The sequence below is a fragment of the Coregonus clupeaformis genome, chromosome 21 (assembly GCF_020615455.1).
Source record: "Coregonus clupeaformis isolate EN_2021a chromosome 21, ASM2061545v1, whole genome shotgun sequence".
Taxonomy (NCBI): Eukaryota; Metazoa; Chordata; class Actinopteri; order Salmoniformes; family Salmonidae; genus Coregonus; species Coregonus clupeaformis.
The window spans coordinates 6,762,300-6,771,756 of NC_059212.1; positions in this window are offsets into that span (position 1 = coordinate 6,762,300).

Sequence of the window (9,457 nt, forward strand, 5' to 3'; positions counted from 1 at the left end):
TAATTTAGGCTTGCCTAAAAAAATGGGGTGAATACTTATGCAACGACTATATTTTAGTTATTGCATATTATTGGTTAAAAAAAATAGAATTTTATTTTCACTTTGAAATTATGGAGTATTTTGTGTAGCTCAATGACACAACATTACAAATAAATATATTTCAATCCCACTTTGTAACGCAACAAAATGTGAAAAAAGTTCAAGGGGGTGTAGACTTTCTATAGGCACTGTATGTTGTCATTGATGTTTCATACAGATCGTTAATATACCAGCCAGGTTTCCTACTCTACAATCTTGAACATTGTTGGCAGCAGCCACATTGATCTCTAACCAAAACAAAGCACTTCTTGCTCTGACAAGTCCTCTCACTGTGGCAATTATTTTGGGAATAAACTTCCCCCAAAACTTTATGACCAGGATACATTGTTCATGCCCTGGTCTCAGGATACCATCTGGGGGAGGTGGACACCTGCAAAATGCTGCTGAAGCCAGGGACAGAGAGGGCAAAGTAGCTCTTCCACCAGGTGTCCATTTTGGTTCTTTGTGTCCGTTTTTGCAGAGGTGACATTGTGAACAGACCTGATGGTTTCCCTAAAGAGAAACAGTACTTCAATCTTAACTACAGTACAGAAGGGAACGAGATTCGGACCCCCATTGACAGAGTATTTTTGTTGTGGATGTAATATAAGAAAATATAAATATATGTAATCGTTACTATTGATATTTTTATCCTGGTTACGTTGATGTTCTTTACTTTGACCCCTGAATAAATGTTCACCTGTCCTGTTCTACCTCAGACTCGGTACGACAAAAAACTTTTCAAGGAACAACAGGGCAGCTGGTTGTTTGATGCATGTTTCTATATTTTTGCTGGATGTTTATTGACTTAATAAAGAGGAGTGTTGGACTGACGCTTTGTGATCACCTATCATCGTTATACACTGAGTGTACAAAACAATAGGAACACCTTCCTAATATTGAGTTGCACCAGCCCCTCCCTTTTGCCCTCAGAACAGCCTCAATTCGTTGGGGCATGGACTCTACAAGGTGTCGAAAGCCTTCCACAGGGATGCTGGCCCATGTTGACTCCAGTGCTTCCCACAGCTGTGTCAAGTTGGCTGGATGTCCTTTGGGTGGTGGACCATTCTTGATACACACGGGAAACTGTTGAGCGTGAAAAACCCAGCAGTATTGCGGTTCTTGTCACAAACCGGTACACCTGGCACCTACAACCATACCCTCTTCAAAGACACATAAATATTTTGTCTTGCCCATTCACCCTCTGGAAGGCACACATACACAACCCATGTCTCAATTGTCTCAAGGCTTAAAAATCCTTCTTTAACCTGTCTCCTCCCCTTCATCTACACTGATTGAAGTAGATTTAACAAGTGACATCAATAATCAATAATACACCTGCAGATTGAATGATTGCCACCTGGTACAGAATCTTTGGCCTTCGGGAATATTTCTTCAGATTGACAAATTTGACCCCCCAGTAATATACCATGAGTTTGATTGATTGAATAAAAAAACAATCCCCAGACAGCTACTGGCTTTTCATCACAGTGACTCAGTACCTCATTTTTAGTTGCGCCCGGTCCCCAGAGCCAGTTTGTGGTAAAGGGAAAAAGAGCTGAGTACGGCTTGTAAGGAGAACAGAGAAACAAGCAATTTCTCCTCTCTTTCCTTTTTCATCGGTCTGCAATGTTTTGCTTTGGTCTGCAGTTACAGTTTAGCAGCTCACACTACATGCTCTCTTTTTTTCTCTTTGTGGTGTTTGCCGAGGAGAGGTAGCTAGCTCTCCAATGTATAAATGTTTTTAAAGTTTAAAACTTGTAAACATTTCATAAATGTATTCCTATGTTGTTGTATAACTAGCGAACTATTGGTGATATTGTGTAAAAAGAGTCTTATACAGAGTGATGCGATGCTAGGTTGGCTATTTTAGCCAGGCTAACATGAGCTAGCTAGCTAAGCTAGCACTAAAGCTAGCACAGTATCAGGAACTTCCCCTTTTCAACTTCAGTTTCAGATGAGCAGCACTCAGTGAGTCAGTGGTCACCCTAGTAACAGTAGCTAGCGCCCTTAACGGACGTGCCAACGCCAAAGAGGAGAAAAGTGCAGGACATAAGATTTGGGGGGGGAGTGCAGAGGACTACAAAAATTTATAAATGGCTACATAGCTAGCTAGCTAGCTAACTACACTGTACAATTAAGCAATAATGCCCGAGGGGGTGTGGTATATGGACAATATACCACGGCTAAGGGCTGTCCTTAGGCACGACTGTATACAGCCCTTAGCCGTGGTATATTGACCATATACCACAAAACCCTGAGGTGCCTTATTGCTATTATAAACTGGTTACCAATGTAATTAGAACAGTAAAAATATTTTGGGGGGTCATACCCATGGTATACGGTCTGATATACCACGGCTTTCAGCCAATCAGCATTCAGGGCTCGAACCACCCAGTTTATAATTCATAATAGACTGGTACTATGCAGTCAGCTAGCTAGCTCTACATATTGCCAGACAGTAAATTAATAATTGATCTAACAAAAGCAGAATCGAATTCATGTTAGTTCATTGTTAAGGCCAGCCATTTTTGTCACATGATAATGGTATTTAGTCATATGATTACGGCAGGCAATACAGAGAGAGCGAGAATGAAAGAGAGAGGACTGCCCATGTTGAGGCAGGGAGTGGACGAACAGGTCATCAGGTGAGAATTTTAGTTATAAAGCACTATCATTTCAACTCCTAATTTTTGCTGACTATAACCCAAGTGCTGTAACAAATGTTGTTGCCTGCATTCTGATTTCATTTGGTTGTCATGGCAAAGGTCAGAGACAGTCAGTAGATTGAGAGAGAGAGAGCACTGCCAGGATTGCCATTTCTGCGGTTTTCCAGACAAATTGAGTTACTTTGAAAATGAGGTCACGGGTGAAAATGTATTGGTCGCGGGTTGCGGGTTTTTGGGCTACTTCTATGTTCCACTGTGGCAGCCATGGCATTTCTCTTTTATATATATATTTCACTGTGACCTGCTGCTGCTGAATATCAGGAAGTGAGGCAGGCTGTTGCTGAGTGAGTAGTGGGGAGGGTTGTGTGTGTGTTCAGCGAGCACTGCAGCATGCAGTTTAGTCCACTATTGGCTGAGTCACGTGAGTGAGAGGAGACAGAGCAGCGCACATCATGACAACTTTTTACCAGTTAACTTGTCATTATGGAGACACCTGTTTTTTTTCAAACCTTTTTCCATAAAACATATTAACACGCTAGAACTGATGCGCCATCAAGAAATAACGGTGACAAAGCACTGAACAAAGCACCCAAGAACTGAGCATGCATAAAACACTACGCTTGATACCGTTTTCCACAAGCAAAGTCGACGAATTATCTAATGTGCTCTAGTGCGACAAAGCACTGGGCTTTGTCGCACTAGAGCACATTAGATAATTCGTCGACTTTGCTTGTGGAAAACGGTATCAAGCGTAGTGTTTTATGCATGCTCAGTTCTTGGGTCTCGGGGACTGCGCGAGTGGAAATATGAAATGTAAGGTATGGAACTCCCTCGCATGCTTCTGTTATGGGGAAAAGTCCTCAATGAAACGGACATTAAATGTGGTGAATGATACATTTGCATCTGTTGGCCATCAAGTAGCCAATTCATTTATATGCCATTGTAGGCTACTGTAGGTCAGGGTTTCCCAAACTCGGTCCTGGGGCCCCCCCTTGGTGCACGTTTAGATTTTTTCCCTAGCACTACACAGCTGATTCAAATAATAAAAACTTGATGATGAGTTGGTTATTTGAATCAGCTGTGTAAAAACAAAATGTGCACCCGGGGGAAGGACCAAGTAGGCTACCATTTGGACCAAGTAGGCTACCATTTGGACCAAGTAGGCTACCATTTGGACCAAGTAGGCTACCATTTGGACCAAGTAGGCTACCATTTGGACCAAGTAGGCTACCATTTGGACCAAGTAGGCTACCATTTGGACCAAGTAGGCTACCATTTGGACCAAGTAGGCTACCATTTGGACCAAGTAGGCTACCATTTGACACAATAAATACAGTATGTGACTAGGCCTATATCACTGGAGTCATTGCAAATCAATTTGTGCCACTTGTGTAGCCTACCTGGAGCTGGCAAATGGATTTAATGAATTGTCTATAACGTAAGTGTATTGTTGTTGTAGCCTTGGGTCGCAATTGCCGATCAGTTGTTAGAAGGCATTAGATTGACGGTAACAGTCAGTCAGATTAGGCTACAGGTAAATAAATACAAATAAACACTGGCTGTTGTTGACACGCATATTCAGTTCATATGTATATTATTAATATTTGATTCAGTGATTGAAATGACAACCCCATCCTCAGTAGCCTATTCCAGCAGGCTATTGGGAAAAACAAGCACTTCTTACCTTGAAATCGCCGAGCAAGCTGCTAAATTGTTCAGTTTACATCTTGCAACCCTGAGCACTGCCCATGTTGAGGCACAGGGAGAGGATGGTTATCAAGTGGGAATTTGGAATTTGAGTTATAGGGCAGTTTGGTAAAGCACGTCGCACAGCAATTTACATCGCACACAGATTGGAACTATCAGTTCAGCTCCTCATTTTTGCTGACTGTAGCCTGAATGCTGTAACAAATGTTATTGCGTACATTCTGATTTCATTTGGCTGTTATGGAGGTTGAAGAAGTGGCTGCGCTCAACAATGACACAAAGCAGATTGAACCATGTTGCAGTCTCTCATATCAAGCAGGAGAAGCTGGATACCACAACAAATCATCACATGATTTCATAACTTTTATATTTCACCTAGCCAGAATGTTAGGAAAGTTTGCTTGCCAAAGACTTTCAGAATCCAATAACTACTTTCTCTGTCCATCATTTTCAGAATGAGATTGCAAGCACATTTCCTGAACAAATGTATGTAATGGTAGAGACTGTATTGGTAGAATATACAAGTTGCTGAATTTAGAGAGTAATTCTGACTTGCTTCGCAATTGGGTCAGTGTCTGAATATGGCAGATAGGCTAGAGCTGGATCCACACCCGCTACTTTCTGATAATAATAATAAACTCACAAAGCCAATGCTTTTAACAGTTTACCCTTTGAAATGTTAATTAGGAAACTTGTCTTTGATCCTCTGCACTGTAACGTGCCCTGACTGCATCTCACCCACCATCCAGGATTACGGAAGCCTAAGCAACTGCAGTCGAGCCCTTTGGGAGTGACTTACTTAAAACCCAACATTTCCATAAAAAGCCTTTGTGTTGCCACCTCTCACGTTGCCACCTTGCTCAGTGCTGTAGGCCAAGCATACGACACTGTACAATACATGCGAATGAATGTAAAATAGGTTGTCAAATGGAATGAGGTACTTTTATTGTACCTGTGACAGAGGTTGATCACGTCGTTCGTCTACAATATGAGTGAACATCCTGTACACTAATTCCTGAGTAAGCTATGGTACGATACAAATACAGTCCATTTGACATTTTTTGCCTATCCATTTGATTGAAGTCATAAGCTAACCAATGGACAACTGCCAGCAGTTTGGTAAACAGGCAAGTCTTTGAATGGAAGCAAATTTCAGTATGAAGTGTAACGTTTCACCCAATTGACCTCATGGTAACATCCCTTGGCAGTTTCCTTCCTCACCGGCAGCTCTGATAGAAAGGACGGCTGGATGTTTGTAGTGTCTGGGTGTTACAATTAAATTTCCAAAGAAGAAAATCATCTATGAGAGCTCTCGGAGTCCTTCACCTTCCCCTGTTCTTTGCCAATCACTGCCAGATCCTGATCTCGCCACCACAGCGGGCAGCACAGGGTGCAGAGACACACGCAGGCCTGCTGGTGTGAGTGCAGCGTGTTCAGCGTCCGTGTGCTCTGCTGGTCGTAGAAGTGGACGTTGCCTTGGCCAGTATGGACCTATCTGGAGAGAAGTCACACAGCACAGCGTAGCCCTCTACCTAAACCACCACACCATTAGCAACGCACTAAAATCAATTAATAGACTATACACTGAGTGTACAAAACATTAAGGACACCTGCTCAGGTGAATCCAGGTGAAAGCTATGATCCCTTATTGATGTCACTTGTTAAATCCACTTCAGTCAGTACAGATGAAGGGAAAGAGACAGGTTAAAGAAGGATTTTTAAGCCTTGAGAGAGAGAGGTGCAACTCAATATTAGGAAGGTGTCCTTAATGTTTTGTACACTCAGTACCCAGGCTCACATTTTCCACTTATAGTCGGACACTTGCAGTGCACAAAATAATTATAATGTAGATGGGAATTGGCTATTCATGCAAAACAAGTTTACAATACTGCAGATCGAGATTGCATTGAGGTTGTAATCCTGTGCTACCTGCTCAAGATTCCCCTTTAGGCTACTATATAAAGCCATTAGAGCACTTGGTGGAAAGCCCTGTATAAATCCAATCAATTATTATTACTGTTGCATTGCATGCATTTCATATACAGTACACAGTTTAATTTATTACATGAGAGGTTTCAAGATAAAGACTTCCTATCCTATTGTGAGTAATAAGCATCTCAGTGCTGTTTTGCATATAACCCCCAAACCGGGGAAATAATATGCATAAACAAATAAATTACATGTTTATTATAATTAATGTTTATTGTAGCTTTTTTCTCTCTCAATAAAGAACCATTTAGCAGACAAAACATGATTTTTCACAAAGGATCAACGTTGAAACTACACTTCAGTGACAGCTAAAAATTATTTCTTACCTCAGCATGAGAGCTAGCTATAGGCTACTCACTCGTTGGACAAATATTGACAGCAAAACCTCAGCAGGTCCTTTCAATATTCATATCACACATATACTGCCGGTCAAAAGTTTTAGAACACCTACTCATTCAAGGGTTTTTCTTTATTTTTTACTATTTTCTACATTGTAGAATAATAGTGAAGACATCAAAACTATGAAATAACATATATGGAATAATGTAGTAACCAAAGAAGTGTTAAACAAATCAAAATATATTTTATATTTGAGATTCTTCAAAGTAGTCACCCTTTGCCTTGATGACAGCTTTGCACACTCTTGGCATTCACTCAACCAGCTTCAGCTGGAATGCTTTACCAACAGTCTTGAAGGAGTTCCCACATATGCTGAGCACTTGTTGGCTGCTTTTCCTTCACTTTGCGGTCCGACTCATCCCAAACCATCTCAATTTGTTTGAGGTTGGGGGATTGTGGAGGCCAGGTAATCTGATGCAGCACTCCATCACTCTTCTTGGTAAAATAGCCCTTACACAGCCTGGAGGTGTGTTGGGTCATTGTCCTGTTGAAAAACAAAGGATAGTGCCACTAAGCCCGAATGAGATGGGATGGCGTATCGCTGCAGAATGCTGTGGTAGCCATGCTGGTTAAGTGTGCCTTGAATTCTAAATAAATCACAGACAGTGTCACCAGCAAAGCACCCCCACACCAAAACACCTCCTCCATGCTTTACGGTGTGAAATACACATGTGGAGATCATCCGTTCACCCACACCGCGTCTCACAAAGACACGGCGGTTGGAACCAAAAATCTCACATTACTTTTTTGGTTACTACATGATTCCATATGTGTTATTTCATAGTTTTGATGTCAGAAAATAGTAAAAAAATAAAGAAAAACCCTTGAATGAGTAGGTGTTCTAAAACCTTTGACCGGTAGTGTATCTGAATGTCACGTTCACTCTGTGATTCATTGGCGTTATTCTTTCTGGTTGACCATGTATGTTTATAGAAGACTGTAAATGACAGTTCGGAGGGAGCACTGCTATTCTTATACGTCCTTTCATGCGTATAAGAATTAAACTTGAGTGGTCGTCTTTGAAGTCGAGGAGATTATCGTTGTCGCTCGCTGTCCTCCACCGCCAGATTCTCTACCTCAATATCTATGTTTTTGTAATTTTCCAGGATTTGATTAATGATACAGTGGCCTTTGCGAGGATTACCATAGAGCTGCTCCCATTAAAGATGATCAACCGCCAGTGTAACATGGAACTAGAAGAAAGCCTTTTTCCAGGGACAAGTTTCCATTAACTTGTCCAGTGATTTTTTGTCTACACTTAGAAAGTTTGCATAGAAAATAGATGTGACAATTGCCTGCTAGGGTGCGTTTCCATTTAACTGCCTTGTGTCGATTAAAAACAGCTGGACGTAATGACATTGCACCTAAGAAAAATAATTGTTTCCAAAAACCTAGTGTCTAATAAACATTTAGTGATTGAGGTGTTTCCATTACCCATTTAGGCAAATTGCGCATCTCCTCCTGACATTGATCACACCTCCCAGTCGGATGTTTTTCCACCACTTTCAATGTACTATTGAGCCTTGTGTGTCCCAGTCTCAGCCTGGTGACTACACTTTCCTCCCTTCTCTCTCGGCCTGAGGACCTCCCTGCCCCCATCTTTTCATGGATCTTATACAGGCGTCTTCCCTTTCTCTCCCTGTTCCACAACTCTAGCCACTTATTTTTAACCACTGTTCTTATTAATCCCTTGGCTTCTGCTTTACTGATTTGACACAATTCCATCTCAACATTAGGATGTTTAAGAGCCTGCTTGGCAATAATATCCACTTCCTCATCCCCCTCTACTCCCACATGAGCTGGTACCCAGAGGAACATCACACATACCCCCCATCTGTTTCACCCTGTACAAACACTGTAAAACCTCATACAATACATCCTGTCTGCTCTGAGACACACATTCATTTAAGCTCATCAGTGCTGTACAGGAGTCAGAGCAGATGACTACTCAGTCTGGTCTCACCTCCTCCACCCACTCTGCAGCCAATAGTGGCCAACAACTCCATTGTGTAAACAGATAAATTATCCGTTGCTCTTTTCGTCACTGCCTCCTTAAACTCAGGAACACTAAAAGCTGCTCCTGTCCTCCCTGTTTTAGGGTCCTTAGATCCATCTGGGAATGTATTCAAGAAAGCATAGTATTGTGTTCTTAAATGTTCACTTACAGCTGAATCTACTCCTTCCTCAACATCTCTTACCCTCTCAAGCATCCCTAGATTTATCACTGGTTGAGGGAGAAACCGAGGGTCTAAACTCCCTCCCAAACAACCCCATCTCTCTCGCCATGCAATTGCCTATCCACCCAAAGCTTGTATTCAGATGTTGTTCATGTTCCCAGCACTCTAGGAGCACCTCTTATGTAGGATGTGTAACCTTATTTCCCTGAAGATTTACCCAATATGTCATGGCTAGCTGTTGTCTTCTTAACTTTAACAGCATGTCTCCCAACTCTACCTGCATCGCTGCCACTGGGGAGGTCCTGAGTGCTCCACAACATATTCTTAGGGCTTGGGCCTGGATAACATCTAGTTTTTTTAAAGATGTCTGAGCCGCTAATCCATATGCTATACTTCCATAATCCATTGATGACCTTAACAGCTCTATATATATCATTT